This window comes from Sabethes cyaneus, chromosome 1 (genome assembly GCF_943734655.1).
Source record: "Sabethes cyaneus chromosome 1, idSabCyanKW18_F2, whole genome shotgun sequence".
NCBI classification, from domain to species: Eukaryota; Metazoa; Arthropoda; class Insecta; order Diptera; family Culicidae; genus Sabethes; species Sabethes cyaneus.
The window spans coordinates 7,082,351-7,100,188 of NC_071353.1; positions in this window are offsets into that span (position 1 = coordinate 7,082,351).

Sequence of the window (17,838 nt, forward strand, 5' to 3'; positions counted from 1 at the left end):
TCGTTGATGAACAGAATGAAAAGCAAAGGTCCCAAGACACTGCCTTGGGGTACACTAGATAGAATAGGGAACGGAATAGAATAAACTTCGCCAACTTTCATTGATGCGCTGCGTCCCATGAGATACGACTGAATCCATTGAGTCAGTCAGTCCGGAAGCCCTGAGTGATCCGGATTGAGTGTGGTGTGTCGTGTGCATCTCGCGGACACTCGCGAGTCCTTCCGAGATGCGGCGAAGGTTGAGACAAGGTGACGGCTTATCCTGTGTGCTTTTCAACAACACTCTTGATGGTGTGATTCGAAGAGCGAGCATCGAAACAACAGGCATGATTTTTAGCAAATCTCAAGGTTTGCTCGAAATTCAACTTTTTTTGAAACTGTTAGGCCCCTTGGCCCACTATTCAAAAGCGTAATTCTAATTTTTTAACCATTTTCAACCAATTAAGCGCAAAAGTTTCAATATTTGAAGACCTCGTGTTCAGTAGTGGCCCCGTTTCAGCGAGAATTACAGAATAAAATCTTTGTGACACTGTATCATAATCGATTTTTAATTTGCGGCGATTATCTAGAAATATTACACACACAAAAGAACTTCGTTCTGCGTTCCCATCCGAAAATCGCTAATTTCCTGCAAAAATTGCTTCAATTGTGACGGTATTCTGAATTCTCTCACTTTGCACCGCGGCATTATTCACTTGACTTTGAAGAACAACCTTCCGTCATGCCGTCGGATCCTAAACCTGATCTGCCCATGCCGGCCGAGATCGGTTGACTGGTGTGGTGTGACACGCATACACCGTTTATCCGTCGGCTACGGCTGTGTTCTTTCACACAGTGACGTTACCGCGTTACGTAGCAACCGTCAAGGGGAAAGCCGCGCTCTCGGTACCACTCTATTTTCAAACCAGAACGCGCGATTGCTGCGCTCAATTGGCGTCGGTGTCTGGGGTGGATGATGAAAGCGATCCAAGCAAGCGGCTCCTCCTAACGGATCATTATCATATTATATTACATTGAGTGGCTGTTTCTTTCTTTCGCCGTTGTCGCCGGAGGTTTTTCTTCCCAACAGCAGACTGTAACAGAGTAAAGGAATCCGATTGTAAATAAGTCACTTTTTGCTTGCTGCTGGGCTGGAAACCAGACGGAAAACTAGTACTGTCATACCAACTATGCTGGCGAGAAAGCGAAAACCACTTCCAAACAGACACCACTCTGAGCCGCGCCGCACGGAAGAAACGGCAGAGTGTCGTTTAATTCTGTCAGGAAACAAAATTCAAATAACAGAATAAATTAAGAGGGAAGTCACCACTTTACAAATATGCTTCCCGAATGGGAGGCGACCCAGAGCTCTGGTTTGCATTAGATGTGAGAACGCTTCTGCGTCCGCAGAGTTCACAGACGCAGCAAGTGACAATTGCCGGGAGTGTGGAATCTCTGTGCTCGGGTGAATTCCCTATCAGGTGATTGACTACGGCCCTGTCAAAACCGCGGAACAACACGACAAAAACTGATTCTAACGGAAAAGTACTGCCAGCGGCAGTTTGTGTACATACTATCAACCTAAATATACAAACTTGCGCCGCACTGCGGTGGGGTGCAGCCGTCAATTTGCTTCATAAGTCTCCACTGTCAGTGGGGAGCAACCAGTAAATAATATCGCAGTAAGCCGAAAAGTTCGCCAGGCATACCACCAAAACTTCTTCAGCCAGCCAACCAGCCAGCCAGTGGCTTTTCGGTAAAAGCTGGCAACTTTCATTCCCGCAGGTACGCGCGCTACTGGCTTTTTGGCCACAATAGTGGCGATAGAGTGTAACTCTCCGCAAAACTTGTGACAAAGTACAAACTTATACCGTGGTACGTCCTTCGCCGAGGATGCTCCGGGAGGTCCATTCTACTCCGTCAGCACACTCCATTTCTCCCGTATCCCGGCAGCCAGCCGTACCGGTAAAATCAAAACTGCCACGAGTGTTTCTCCACGATACCGGGAAAAAGTACAGCAATTGTAATTATTTCTCCGAACCCAGCCTGTACCTATCCTGTATCTCTCTCTCCGTTGCTCGAACAAAACGCAAATTTCCAACAAGCGGAAAACTTTTCCATCTGGATATTTTCTCTTTTTTTTTTCGAGTGCAACAAATTAATTGCATTGTCGTCTATCAGTCTACGGGTGGAACTCCCCCCCTGCAATGAGGGTGGCAAAAATACAAAGTTTAAGAAAAAAGGGTTCTTATTTTAATTGCAAATATTTTTCAAACAACTTTGCACAGACGTCCCAGTGCCGGATGGTGCGTCTGCACTTCTGCAGACTGTGGCAGCGCCTAGGGTGCAATGAAGCCGATCCGCAGAAGTTACAATCGGCTGATGAACCGTGTGTAGATGAGAATAATTATACGTTATTTATATCTGGATGTACGGATCATTGGCTGCGGGCGGTTTCCACCGTGGAGGCTGAACGACAACCGGGCCTACCGGGAAAGGACAAGAGTCACGTGGCAATTCATTCACTGATGTTATATAGATATGAGCCAGTGACAGTGATGGGCTATCGATTTGTTCTGTAACGTATAGTTAAACATCTTAACTGTAACTTTAGAAATGATTGCCGATCTAGATCATTGGATAGAGATGTACATTAAAGATTCAAATAGAATGACGCATGTATCAACCCATTGTAACCTTAAAGCAGTTGAATCACAGAGAACAGACTAACAGGTTTGGAAAATTGCATTGTTTTTTTGTGTAAAATTTTCCAGTGGTGCCGTTTTGGTGGCGTTGTAGGTAGACTCTATGGTTGTCATCCAAATTGTCACGCAGGGCTTCAAGCTGCGTTCAGCGCTGTTCACGCTACTGGTCGCCGTCTGCCAGTCTCCGAGTCTAACGGCTGTGTCAAGGACGGTTGGAGGTTCGTAAATCAGCTACTAACAGTTCACTGATACCTGATCTACGGATGTACCCGTAAAAAGACTGAAAAGGTGCCAAAACAGTGACAAAAAGGCGAAAAAACATGCAAAAAAGACGACGAAAAGATGACGAATACACTATAGTAAGATCGATTGAAAGGCAGTAAACAGACAGCGGCGAAAAAATGGGAAAAATTGATGAAGACGAAAAAATAATGCAACAATAACAAAATGACGACGAAAAGACGTCTTAACAGCGCAAAACCAGCCGCAAAAAAACGAACAAATTGTAGTGCCCCTAGCGCGCGTCTACATACTCTGAACCCGGATTTAAGACCCGGAAGATATTGAGCGGTAGTCTTTTACTTTTAGCATTGACCTAGTTTGTCATTTTGTTAAGGTCACCAAAACGCGCATGGTTTGTCAATAGCGAGCCACCGCGCATTTCCTATATGTTATGTAGAAGTTAAAAATTACAAATACTACAGAAAGATGTCGAAAAGGCATCGAAAAAACAACAACGAAAAGAGTGGCGACATGGTTATGGAAACATCTCTAAAAACGACAAACAAAAACAAAAACACGGCAAAAAGACGTTTGAAAGTGTCAAAAAGGCATCGAAACAAAAAAGACAATGAAAATGGCAAAATTCGACGAAACAAAAGGTGTTAAAAGCAGACAACGTCAAAAAACGACGAAAATACGTCAAAATAACGTTAAAAAGACCATGAAAAGATGTCAGAAATATGGCAGAGAGAGAGGACAAAAATACGACTTATATGAAGAGTTGACGAAAGGTTGTTGAAAAGGTATTGGAAAGGCTGATGAAAAGACGACGAAGAGGCGGCGAAAAGGCGATAGAAAAATGGCAAAAAAATGATGACGATGCAAGACAGCAAAAATACAATGGCAAGACGCCGAAATGTATAAAAAGGCAATAAAAATGGCGAAATGTATGAAGACAGGTGCAAGTAAATAGAAGAAAGAAAGACGATGAAACAGTGACAGATTAAAAAGATGATAGAAAGACGACAAAAGAACGACCAGAATACAGTAAAAATGAAACAATTTTCTTGTCTGGACAAAAGACAGACTGACGAAAATATGCCAAAAAATTGACGAAAAAACAACAAAAAACGGTGGAACGACGACAAAAAACGATGAAAAACTAACAAAATAGTTAAAAAAATAAAACGAAAAATGCTAAAAACGGAGTTTGAAAAACGACGAACAAACTATGGAAATAGCATGTAAATACGATAAAGATGACGAAAAGACGCCGAAACAGCGATAAAAAACAAAATCAGAATTAGTCCACTTAGCGGTGTGACCTAGCCTTTCTACTGAACAACATTATTTTTTATTTTCTCAGGAATATCTACCTATCATTAAGTTGACTAAATTTTTTTAAATATCAGTTGCTTAGTCCTCAAAATCCTTATTTAACAGCAAATTTCACAAGAACGTACTGCGTGCAATAATTATGTTTTCTATCCAAGGGTGTGTAAACACACACACACCTGCGTCCCGTTCCCAATGCGGTACCGAATCTTTTGGTGGTCACTGTGGGTATATTCCTCGTACACTCTCCAGTTCGTAATCCTTGCCGCACCAGGGCTGCAGAAGGTTGAAGGTGACATCGATGATGGACTCCTGATCTTCCCTACGGTATGTGCTAGTAGTGCCTTAGTTCGCTATAACTACATTTAGCTTTGCTAGGGCCTCTAGCAAACTGCGACCCATTGGATTGGTAAGGCCCCACTCAACTGCCCAGGCGTTAAAGTCACCGGCGATAACAACTGGTCTCCGATCGACCAGTGCATCCGTCAGCTGATGCAGCATCTGGTTAAACCACTCTATCGTCCATCGTGGAGGCGCGTAGCTACTGCAAATGAAAACACCGTTAATTCTAACGATCACGAAGCCTTCTTCTGCAGAATAGACTACTTCTTGTAGAGGATATCTTCCCACTGTCCAAATTGTCGCCGTTTTCGTCTTGTCCGCTCCCCAATTCCCATCACCGGATGGGATTCGATCTGGCTCCGAGATAATAGCTATATCAGTCAGTACTTCCACCATGGACCGCAAGAGCAGTTGTTGTGCTGTATCGCAGTGATTCAGATTTATTTGCGTCACCTGCACTGTGATCTAGCAGCCGCCGCCTGTTTAGAGGCCGGATATCTCGGGCCTTCTGTAACGTGGTTATTGCCATCTTCATTTAGACAGATCAGGCATTTCGGTGGCTTCCTACAGTCATGAGCTTTATGGCCATCTTCACCGCACCTTCTGTATAATTTGCTCCGAACAGGTCCTTTGCAATTTCTTGCAATGTGGCCGGACTCTTGGCACCTAAAGCATACTTCCGCTTGCTTTGAGATATTCAACGGACCTACCGACCAGCCCACTTTGATATGTCATATCATATCATATCATATCATATGGGGGACAGATAAGCGAGCGAAGGTGGAAAACGGCGTGCTTTAACAAGGGTGTATTTATTGAAGCGTTCAGGTTTCAAACCATTCCTTCGAACCTAAGTACGGAAGGGTTGACAGCAGTATTAACACGAGCGTGCGATGCCACTATGCCGAGAGTAAAGAGACCGAAGAACGGTTGTCGCTCAGTCTACTGGTGGAACACGACGATCGCTAAATTACGGGCAAATTGCATTCGTACCAGAAGGAGAAGTCAGCGGGCTCGCAATGAGACCGATAGAGGAGGAAGAATACTAGCGCACAGGATAGCAAGAACCGCACTTAACAAAGCAATTATGCTCAGCAAGAAATCTTGCTTTGAGGAACTTTGTCGTAGCGCCGACGCCAATCCTTGGGGAGATGCTTACAGAGTTGCTATGTCAAAAATTAAAGGTCCTTCCGTAGCACCCGAAAGGTGTCCTGAGAAGATGGAAGCCATTATCGACGGGTTGTTTCCGCAACTTGAACATAACTATGAACATAACAGCCTGGCCAAGCCCACCGTATGGCGAGGAGAGGGAGCACGTAGAGGAAGCTCACCAACGAGGAGCTAATCGAGCTGGCGAAGACCATGAAGGGAAAGATAGCCCCAGGTTCAGACGGAATTCCGAACCTGGCTTTGTAAGTAGCAATCATGGAGAATCCAGATATGTTTTGGACCACACTGCATAAATGCGTTGACGAAGGTAACTTCCCCGATACGTGGAAGCGCCAGAAGCTGGTGTTGGTACCGAAGGCGGGAAACCCCCCGGTGATCCCTCAGCGTATAGGCCTATATGCCTATTGGATACGGTTGGCAAGCTGCTAGAGAGAGTAATCCTGAATAGACACACCAAGCACACGGAGAGTGAGAGCGACCTGTCAAACGAGCAGTTCGGCTTCCGGAAAGGCAGGTCTACAATAGATGCAATACGAATGGTAGTGGATGCTGTGGAAAAGGCCCAAAACAACAGAGAAGAGGAAATCGCTACGGTGCGGTGGTCGCCTTAGACTTGAAGAATGCTTTCAATAGCGCCAGCTGGGAACCAATTGCCCGTTCACTGGTTAGCATGACGGTTCCTGTGTACCTCTGCAGGATTTTGAAAAGTTACTTTCATAATCGTACCCTGATATAAGAGACAGACAGAGGGGAGAGAAGGATTACAATCACGGCAGGCGTTCCTCAGGGCTCCAGCCTTGGCCCGACGCTATGGAACGCGATGTACGATGGAGTATTGAAGCTGAACCTCCTCAGGGGTGTGGAGATTTTTGGCTTCGCTGATGATGTGCTGTTGATAGTAACTGGTGAATCAAGAGAAGAGGTGGAGGTACTTGCCATGTAATCCATACATATGGTGGAAGATTGGATGTGAGAGAATAGGCTGGCAATAGCTCATCATAAAACAGAGGTGGCAGTGATTAGCAACCAAAAGGCAGTGCAGCAAGCAAAAATCATAGTCGGAGAGGGGAATGCAACTTCGACTCTAAGCGTGACGTGAAGCAGCTGGGCGTGATCATCGACGACCGACTAAATTTCAATAGTCACGTAGATTATGCCTATCAGAAGGCAGCAAAAGCGCTAACCAGAATCTTGCCAAACAATTCGGCGATAAATAGTAGCAGGAGGAGGCTCCTGGCTAGTGTAACCACGTCAATACTTAGGTATGGCAGTCCTGCATGGATCTCGGCATTAAGAACGAAAAGAAATCTATCGCGTTTGAATAGCACGTACAGACTGATGAGCATGAGAGTAGTGAGCGCCTACCGCACCATATCACTGGGAGCGGTCTGCGTCATTGCCGGCATGATCCCCATTGGATTGGTATTGGTGGAGGATCTAGAATGCTACAGAAAGAGAGGCCTCCGCGGAGCTCGGAAACGAACACGGGTAGATACATTGCATAAGTGGTAAGTGGAATGAGACAACGTAATCAATGGAAGATAGACTCATCGGCTGATCCCGAATGTGTCCACGTGGATGAACAGGAAACACGGGGAAATCAACTTCCATCTGACTTAATTCCTGTCAGGCCACGGTTGCTTCAGGAAGTACTTGCATAGATTCGGTCACGCGGCGTCACCTCTGTCCGGAGTGCGCTGAAGTAGAAGAAACGCCGGAGCACGTGGTGTATGACTACCCACGATTCGAGGCAATGCGAAGCCCAATGTTTGCCACCAGCGGTGAGGACTCCAGCACAGATAATGTAGTCCAAAAAATGTGTCATGACATTCACACGTGGAATGTAATCAGCCGAACCATCACATAAATGATGTCGGCGCTGCAGCGAAAATGGCGCAAGGATCAACAGTCGAGTCCTTAAATAGAGTCTCGTGTAATCGGTCTCGGGGAACTTCTCGTCGGAGTAGGGTAGCTTCACCGCCGGGGACTACTCAAGTCGACGATAGCAGAGTGAAAGTTGACCAAACACCAACACTCACGGAAAGAAATCCTGCGAGGGTGGCCGTGAAGGGATGGACGTTAAGTTGGTCGCCGTCCCAGCATCGGTGCACTTCTTGACAGGTGTACGGAGCAGTGTACAGATTATGTTGCAACTGCAACGACAGTGAAGAAACGACCAGCGAACTACCAATCCCGATCGAGACAATCGACAGACGCATTGGTGGAGCGACGAGCGCGATGGAGCAAACCAAGCTTGGACAGAAACACTATGCAATATTCTTGGGATATGGCGGTTCGGTTTGGAGTAAGAATACTAGATGTGGTCCTCGTAACGTGTCGTTCTCGACTATATTGTACTGAAATATTTCTTCCTATGCTATGTGTCGTACGTTTTACGCTATGCGCTGTGTCAGCGTATAATTGTCACCGTTCGACGCGGTACAGTCCGTTTACGCTTATACAGCATAACCGATCCGCGTCGCGCTGAACCATTTCAATCATGAGCGTCCACCACACGCCCTATTTACATTTTTTTAAAAATTGTTATCTATAGTTAAGAATTTTTAAACTAAACAAGGAAATATGAACTAGGATTTATATAATGCGTATTATTCCCATGTAATTTGAAAGAACTCATTATGAAACAATCGTCCACCACACGTCCTATTGTTTCAAATTATATGTATTATTATTTTCATTCCTTATAACTTTTTATTCTATTTTTATGTATTATATCCTCTTTACCATTGATCTCTACCCTTATATTTGAGTCTATGTCCTCTACTACTCTGTATGGACCTATAAATTTATTGTCCAATTTTTTACCTATTTCATTTTTAATTAGGACTAAGTCATCTTTGTTATAACATTTTGGTACAATGTTTAAGTTATTTTTCATTGTTCTTTTCATCTTGCTAGAAAGAAGGTTTTCTCTTATTTCTTGATGGCATACTTGTAACTTTAACGTCAATTGCTTGCTATAGTTGTCTATGTCATAAATAGGCACTGGATTATCATTTGTTAAATTTGAAGGCATGTTACTATTTTTTCCGAATACTAAATAAAAGGGTGTGTATCCAGTGTTAGTGTGAACGGTATTGTTATATGCGAATGTGTAAAATGGTATCCAATGTACCCAAGAAAATAATTTTTCGTTACAATAGATGCGTAAAAAGTTTCCTAAACATTTGTGTGTGTTCTCCAAAGAACCTATAGTTTCATGATGGTAAGCTGTAGAATTTAGTTTTTGAATATTCAATAATTTGGCAATGGATGTAAACAAACTCGACATAAACTCTGTTCCTCTATCCGACGCAATTCGTTGTGGAACACCATATTTTAAAATAACATGCTCCACGAATGCTTTAGCTACTGTCTCTGTTGACTTGTTAGGTATCGGTGTTGCGGTTATAAATTTTGTTAACTCGCATTGCGTTGTTAGTATATATTCGTATCCATTGGTAGGTATCAAAGGACCAACCAAATCTACGTAGATTTTTTCAAATGCTGTGCTTGCTGTTGTCGTAATGATCATTGGAGTTTTTCCGCATCTTCCAACTTTTGATATCTGGCATTGCTTGCATTTTTTAATGAAATTCTCTACATCGCATTTCATGTTTTTCCAAAAATATCTTTTGCTTATAGTTGCAAGTGTGCGTCTAATACCCGCATGTCCCGCTGTCGGTAATATATGGTAGTCGTTTAGTATTAAAAGCTTTGACCTTTCGTCTGTTACTTCTTCTATTTGCTCTCCGATTTTTATTAAAATTGGTAATGTTTTTACTGATGATGGTCGACCATATATCTGTAGTTCTTCATATTTTTTAATGACGTCATATGTCTCCTTATTATTTTTGATGATTATATATTTTATATTATTAATTTTTGAATATTCCGCCACCTTCGACAACATTGCCCGTAGGTCAATTTGTGTCCTTTTGAGGGGAATTTCAATTACATCTGTGGAGATTTGCATGCTTTTTATGTTATCTTTCATTACCATTTTAACGTATTTGTCTTGTTTAGACGAAGGTTGATCAGTCCTATCGTCATTCGCTTTTTCGCCTTTAAGTTTCGAAGCTCTGGTAACGACTAGAACAGTTTTTCCATGAAGTGTTTTCAGGTCTTGAATCGAAATGCGTGACAACGCGTCCGCTATCACATTCTCGCTTCCTTTCCTGAAAGTTACTTCAAAATCATATTCTTCTAAAGCTAACCTGAATTTTGTTAATCTGCTGGAGGGGTCAGCTAAAGTAAAAAGGTAAACTAATGGTCTATGGTCACTGTAGACTTCAAATCTTCTTCCATACAGGTATGGTCGAAAATGCTTGATAGCCCACACCATAGCCAATAACTCCTTTTCTATCGTACTGTAATTTGATTCGGCTTTATTCAGAGTCTTGCTGGCATATGCAACCGGTTTGCCGTTGCTATTAGATAGCACAGCACCAATCGCATATCCAGACGCATCCGTATGTAAGTTGAATTTGTTGGTCTCCGTTAGATCCGGGTAATCCAGTACTGGTGGATTTATAAAACATTGTTTTAAATTCTCGAATGAGTTGTGGCATTCGCTACTCCATTCAAACTTTACACCCTTTCTGGTCAACTTGTTTAACGGTGTGCAAAGCCTAGCAAAGTCTTTTATGTGCTTCCGATAGTAATTTGCGAAAGCAACGAATCGCTTGACTTCATCCGCAGTGGAAGGGATCGGCCATTTTTTCACTGCTTCGATTTTAGCAGGATCAGGCCTGATGCCTTCAGCAGATATGTAATGTCCCAGGTATACTAAATTTTCTTGCAAAAAATTGCATTTTTCGGGGTTTAGTTTTAAATTTACCTCTCGCAATCTTCGGAAAACGTTCGAGAGATTTTTGTTATGCTCTTCTAGATTTCTACCAAATATGATGAGATCATCCAAATATACTAAACACTTCTCTCCATTAAGACCTGCCATCGCTATGGTCATTAGTCTTGAAAATGATGCTGGGCTTATTTTTAGTCCCATTGGAAGCCTTGTCATCTGATATTGTCCAGACGACGTCGAGAAAGCTGTTAGTGGCCTATCCTCTTGCTTCAAATTGCATTGGTAGTACCCTTGGGACAAGTCTAAATGCGAAAAGTACTTCGCTCCTGCCAATGAGTCTATGACCTCCTCTATATTTGGGGGTGGAAATGTATCGTTCTCAAGAACATTGTTAAGTTTCCGATAATCAACAACCAACCTCCATTTCTTTTTGTCATTCGCCGACTTTTTTGGCACTAGTAAAATTGGGCTATTCCATTCGGAACTAGTCTTTTCAATGACTCCATCTGACATCATCCTATCAATCTGGTCATTTATTTCCCTTTTTTGCGCCAGGGGAAGGCGATATTGTTTAGAAAATATTGGAGTTGTGCCATCCTTTATTTTAATACTGGATGTGTACTTATCCGTTACTGTTAATTTATCGTCTTTCAAGCAAAACACATCAGCGTATTTTAAGCATAGCCTCTGCATCTCTGCCTGATCTTGTTTTGTCAAATGTTTCAAGTTCAACTCATTTAAAAGTTTACTTGCTCTATTAGTATCGTATTTTGGCAGTTTAATTTTTCCTACCACATTGTAATCCCTTAGATCCTTTGTTTCAATATTTTTTGTTTCAATGCAAATTTCCTTATTTGCTATATTAATAATTCTTACGGGTAATTTCCCTTCTTTTGGAACTGATATTGAATTTGCTATGAAAACATGTGGCATTATTTCTTGTTGTAGTACCACACAAGTACCCGTCACACCGGTATCAACGTACCTTACCACCTCAGTACGAGCCGGTATAATGTAGCATGTTTCAGTTTTTGGTTGTTGCAATCTCATCTCCATACCCACAAAATCAACAATGGCTCCAAATTCTCTCAAAAAATCTGTGCCAATCAAGCCGTTAACTGCATCCGGCAAGCTCTTTATAATATTAAATTTAATGGGATATTCCACAGACTTGTACCCCACAAAAGTGTCAACGGATCCCAGAGTACGGGTTACTCCGTTTACACCACTGATTTCTAATGTGTGTGAATTATTGATATTGATAAATTCGGGAAGACATCTTTTGTCCAGAATACAACAAGATGCTCCACTGTCAATTATGAGTTCTATTACTCTGCCAAATAATTTAAATTTTGCTCTGAGAGCCTTCTTCGCACTAAAATTAACGAAAAAGATCGATTAAATGTGCCTCTTCTACAGGTTGTTGTTGTTGCTGTTGTTGTGTTTGTTGTTGCTGTTGTTGTCGTTGCTGAGGTTCGGCCATATGTGCCACATGTCCGTTGTTCCTCCCGCGACTGTTATTTCCTCGGTAGGTTTGGTTGGTTTGGTGGTTATTGTTATAACCATAGTTGTTATTGTGTTGTGTACCCCTACCACGGTACCTAGTGTTTCCTCGGTAACCACCACGACCTCTAGAGCTTCCTCGGCTTCTCCAATTATTTCGATCGTTGCCCCTATAGGGCGTTCTTCCTGATGTGCACCATAGTGCCATCATATTTTCTAAACTATTTTCAGTTTTTGGAGTACTTTGGCACTCCAACGCATCCGATATCGCTTTATTTAGCGATGTCGGATTCCGTGCTTTTACGAAAAATTGTGTTGAGGGATCTTCCAATCCCTCGACAAATGCCTGAACCGCTACAGGTTCGACAATATTTAGGGCTGCCGCCTCACTTGGGAAAGTTCCCATTGAAACGTGTGCGGCTGCCAATTTAGCGGACAGGTTTTCTATGTCCGCGCCGAACTCTGCGATTTGTTTAGAATGTTGTTTTTTCAATGCCATCTCCTTTTCCACCGCTCTCGGTGTAATCTTCACCGAAAATTTTCTTTTCAGTGCATCAAACGCCTCGGCGGTTGTTCGGGCATTATCGATTGCCCCGTGGGCTGCGCCTACTAGTCTTGTTTTTAAAAATTTCAGGACGTCTGCTGGTGGAACTCCGTTGGAGTATTCCTCCAGCAATTCGACGGTTTCAATAAATATGGACAGTTTCGATGGTTCGCCATTATATCTGTCGACTACCTTCATGGCCAAGCTAAGGTCTAGTTTGGTCGCCATTTCGTAGCGTTCTTCTTCTTCGAAGTCTGAAAATTCTTCTTGAAGAACTTCCTCGTCGTCGTTTGATTCCTCTGAGTCTTCTTCGTTATCTTGTATTTTCGAATTTTCACCTTCACCCCCTTTAGTGCCTTCAGGGGCTAAGGTGTCGTCTAGGTTAGCAGGTACTGAGCCAAGCAGCTTATAGCACTGCCTAGCAACAGACTTCAGTTGTAGATATCTTCTTTTAAATTGGGCTTTAGTCTCTATTGCTTTACATTTGTTTACGGCCCTTTTTAGCTCTTCTAATATGGTTTGGATTTCCTTTATTTTCCTTACCTTAGTGCCTGGTTTATAATTGGCATGTTTTTTTAAATTAGCATGTAATTTCCCTAACGCATCTCCTGCTTTGAAAAATTCTTCCATTCCAGTGATAGTGCCTAAAACAAAATTTTTTTTTTTTTTTTTTGTAAAGTAATTTATATTCTTCTTTTTTTACTAATGGATACTTCCCAATTATTTCTCTGGTTATATTTGAGATGTTCTATGGTCATCACATTTGACATTTTTTCCCCGCAGCAGCCGAAATTTCCCATATCTCGCTAGTGTGAAATTTTCCATCCATCCGAAGCTGGAATCATCGAACGAAATTTTCTCTCGCAGTCATCGTCTGGTTGATTGAAATCATTTCCAGTTGTACAACTGAATCAGCACTTTTATCCGTAGAATGTATGTCGATGTACGAATGCAACGTGGAAGCTACTTGGGACAGCACTACACTTTTTTTTTTTTTTTTTTTTTTATACGTTTGTTTTTTAAAGCAATTGTTTATTGTTTTAATTGTTTTTATTTTGAATCACAACATTTGGTAGTTTCTTACACGTTTGGCAAATTTGCCATACTAATAGCTCTTTGGGCGACACTTTCTGTCTGTTGGCGGTGCAGTTTTGCTACTATCCGCACTACAATGTATCCTACAGCCAACGCTGCTATCACGCACAGTGCAATTGTTTGTGCGGTATGGTTCTGTTCAATGACGCTATTTGATGCGGCCGGTGCGATGATTTCATCCGCACTAAACCATCCCATTGTAATTTTTTTTTTTTTTTCACTCTACGATTCACGTATTACGTGGTCTCTTCCAGAACACTGTTCGAAGCGTGCTTTTTCGCTTTGCAACCAACAAGGACGTTTTTCATTGCACAATTTCTGAAACTATAACTTCCGGAACAAAACTCGACCACTTTTTTTTTTTTTTTTTTTTACTTGGGCATCTCCAACGCGTGAATCAGAAAATTTAACCGTATCGAAACTCGCTTTCACTGCATACTGGCGAGGATCGCCATGCAATATTCTTGGGATATGGCGGTTCGGTTTGGAGTAAGAATACTAGATGTGGTCCTCGTAACGTGTCGTTCTCGACTATATTGTACTGAAATATTTCTTCCTATGCTATGTGTCGTACGTTTTACGCTATGCGCTGTGTCAGCGTATAATTGTCACCGTTCGACGCGGTACAGTCCGTTTACGCTTATACAGCATAACCGATCCGCGTCGCGCTGAACCATTTCAATCATGAGCGTCCACCACAACTACGAGGGCGGCCGTGAGAGGATGGATGTTATGTTGGTCGCTATCCCTGGATCGGTTCGCGTCTCGACAGGTGAAGTGGAAGTGCAATGGCGAACTCGACGGAGCAGTGCTGAGCCTAGCAAGAAACCCCGTGAGGGTGGCCTTGAGGAGATGGAAGTCATGACGGTCGCCATCTCTGGATCGGGGTGTACAGACACAGCTTCCAGGTCAGACGCCCGTGAGGTTTTTAGTGTGTTAGAGTGCCAAGTGATGTAGCCATACATCATTAGTGTGCCTGGCACTGAGCGTTTCCTCACGTAAAAAAAAACACACACAGAGAAAATGCTCAGTTTTCGAAACTGAGTCGAATGGTATCTGACATTCGTCCCGCTGGGCATTCTATCGATTTTCGGTTTTCCAAGTGATTGCTATACCTTTATACTTTATGTTTATATACGAGAAAGGCAAAAACCATGAAATACTACAATACACGAAAAAAACGAAGAAAATACAAATACGAATACAGTTTTAATTATCATATTTTGTGGAAATTTTGGCTATCTTGACAACAAACAGGATTGACTGAAGTTTTTGGAGCGTCTTAGTAGAATACGAAATCTGGAAATTAAATGAAAAGAAAACTTATCCAATTTAATTCTACTATGTATATTTTATTCTTGACAGATACGTATTTCGCCTACGACTTGCAGGCTTCCTCAGTGTCTGTTTTCGAACTAAATTAGCCAAAGCAATTTTACGGTTTTTATAGGAGCTTAAGGTTACGTGAGCTATGTGTGGGTATACAAAATTAGTGTAGGTTAAGGGATACAATGTTTGCTTAAGATTACCTGTGTAGGTATACACAGTTGGTGTAGGTAAACTAATAATGTTGTAAACTACAATCTATTGGTGAACTAATTCTATTGCAGGAGTCTAAAATCTAAAAAAACAGTTAAATTAAAGAAAACCTGAAAAAGTCTAATGGTCGATTATGCGAAAAATGTGAAACCGGGATCCGAGATAAAATATACATAGTAGAATTAAATTGGATAAGTTTTCTTTTCATTTAATTTCCAACAAACAGGATGCCAAATGCCAAAAGGTTGAAAAAAAAAAACAACAAAAAAGACAACAAAAGCGGTAAAAAGCCATTGGAGAAAACATAACGAAAAATGCAAAAACGGTGGTCAACAAATGACGAACAGACGATGAAAATGTGATGTAAGGAAGGCGAAAAGGCCATGAAAAGGCGACAAAAAATACGGCAGAGAGAAAAATACGCGGCGAATACGCATCGAAAAAATAACGTATGAACGACGGAAAGGCAGCAAATAGACAACCAAAAGACGACGATCAGGCGCCGAAAGGACAGCGAAAGTAAGCGAAAAGTTGATGAAAATAAAATACTATGAAAAGATTCAGATGAAACGCCAAAAAGGAGACAAAAATGATCAAGAGAGACAATAAAAACGACGACGTAAAGACTAAAAATAGACGCAGAAAAGACGATGAAGAGACGATTGGACGGCAGCAAAACAGTGACAATGAATGCTAAAACAGAGACTACACATGAGATCAAAAAGACGACATCAAGAGCAACCAAAATCGCAAAAACAAAAGTTATAAAAAGAAACAAATCGCGGGAAAGAGGTAAAAAACCTGCAAAAGAAGCATAAATGCCGCCGTCGGCTAAACTTCCTACGTAAAAAACCGCATAAAAAGCGACCTCCGTGTATATTTATATAATGACTTATGACTTATAGTAGCCTTATATTTTGCTATCAAGTTCAATCGAAAACATATTTTGTTATCATCATTCTTTTCGTAACCTGTTCATGATTGCGTGAATGAAACCATAAAACAATACCATCATGAGCATGAGTTCTCTCTCTGCTCCTTCCGGATGATAAAAGTAATTCACGTGAATGAACATTCACGAAACATGAAGTAGGAGAGAGTAGATGAACACACGTGTGAGGTGAGAGCAAAAGCCGCGCGCTCGCCGCTTGAGAAGAGCGGAGAAAGAATATGTTGGAAGAAGAAAAATAATGTAATTGACAACATTGCAAGACGCTGCTGCTGGTCGGTCGCTGGCTGTGTGAAGCATTAACTTCGTGCATGCAGAAGGAAACAATTTGGGCCGATTGACTTTTATTTATGCTACTGGCTCAACCCGCAGACCGCGTCGCAGGACCGACCGGTACAACAACCAATGATGAGCGTGTGGAGCGTGAGTGGAGCGAGAAGCAGGGCAGTAGAGGTAAGGTGGAGGTCGTCCCGTGGTGAATGGCAGAATTGCTGCGAAGCAGCACCGGGCGACGAAGACGTAGGGTAATTTTTATGCAAATTGAAAAATTGAAGCTGTGCAGTGAAGGTTTTTGAAAAATTATCAAATTACACGAATCTTGGTGTTCGCTCCGTATCCGTAGTCCGGTCAGTTTGTCTTTTGATGGATAAGCTGAGGCACGCCGGGTTCATGTTCATGTATTCAAGGTACAAATAAAATTTGATCTTCACTTCATACTGATAATTAAAAATAAAAGTTTAAAAAAATAGGGGTTTTAATTTGTACCCAATGATAGCATTAGTCCAATATAATCAAAGATCATAAGCTGATCCCTTGACCATCATGTTCAAACTGTTATACACAAAGCATCGGCATGAACTCCGTTCATTCGAACAGTTTTCAAATGACCGAAGAGCGTATGAGCACAGTGCTGCATTCCTCTCGTGCTCTCTTCAGCTGTCTCTCAGGTCTCTTTCGGAAAAGCCCGCATGTTGCGAACATGCAGGACACGCCGGCGCTGCTGCTACCCGTGACGCCACCCCGGCACGGCGCGGTCACCCACAAGCGCGAATCATAAACAGAGAAAATCGCGTTCCTTCCAGAGCATGATGGCCAGCACCAGCACCAGCACCGCACCGCGCGAGGCCGAGGAGTTCAGTCTACCGTCGAACTCAGTGCCGCGAGGTCGTGCTTGTCCGCCCGGACGTTCCATCTATTGCGTTCATTCTCATTCCGGTTGGGGTGGAAGTTCTTACGGTTGGGTGCATCAGGAGTGTGTGTATCGCTGTCTAAATTTATTATTACAAATGATGCAAGTTGTTTCTTCGGATCGCTACCGCATGCTGCGGCCCTTTACCCGGTCCCGAACCGAGCGGTGTTGATGTTAAATATTTCGGCTGAACCGTGAAATCACTGACACTCACGAGCGGGCGCGTGCGAGTGCCGACCGAGAATCCGTACGCCTACTGGCTGCCGGGAACGACACGGGACGGGAAACTGTACTAGTCGCTCGCCGTGCTTGCTGGCTGGACCAATCGAGCGGCTTCAGTCGGTGTCAACGAGCGGAACGAATCGGATCTTTCCACTCGATTCCTCGGCTGGTGGCTCGGTGACTGGTGGTAGTAGTGGAATGTCAGGCGACCCGCCGGTTGTGCTGGACTAGGGCGCGA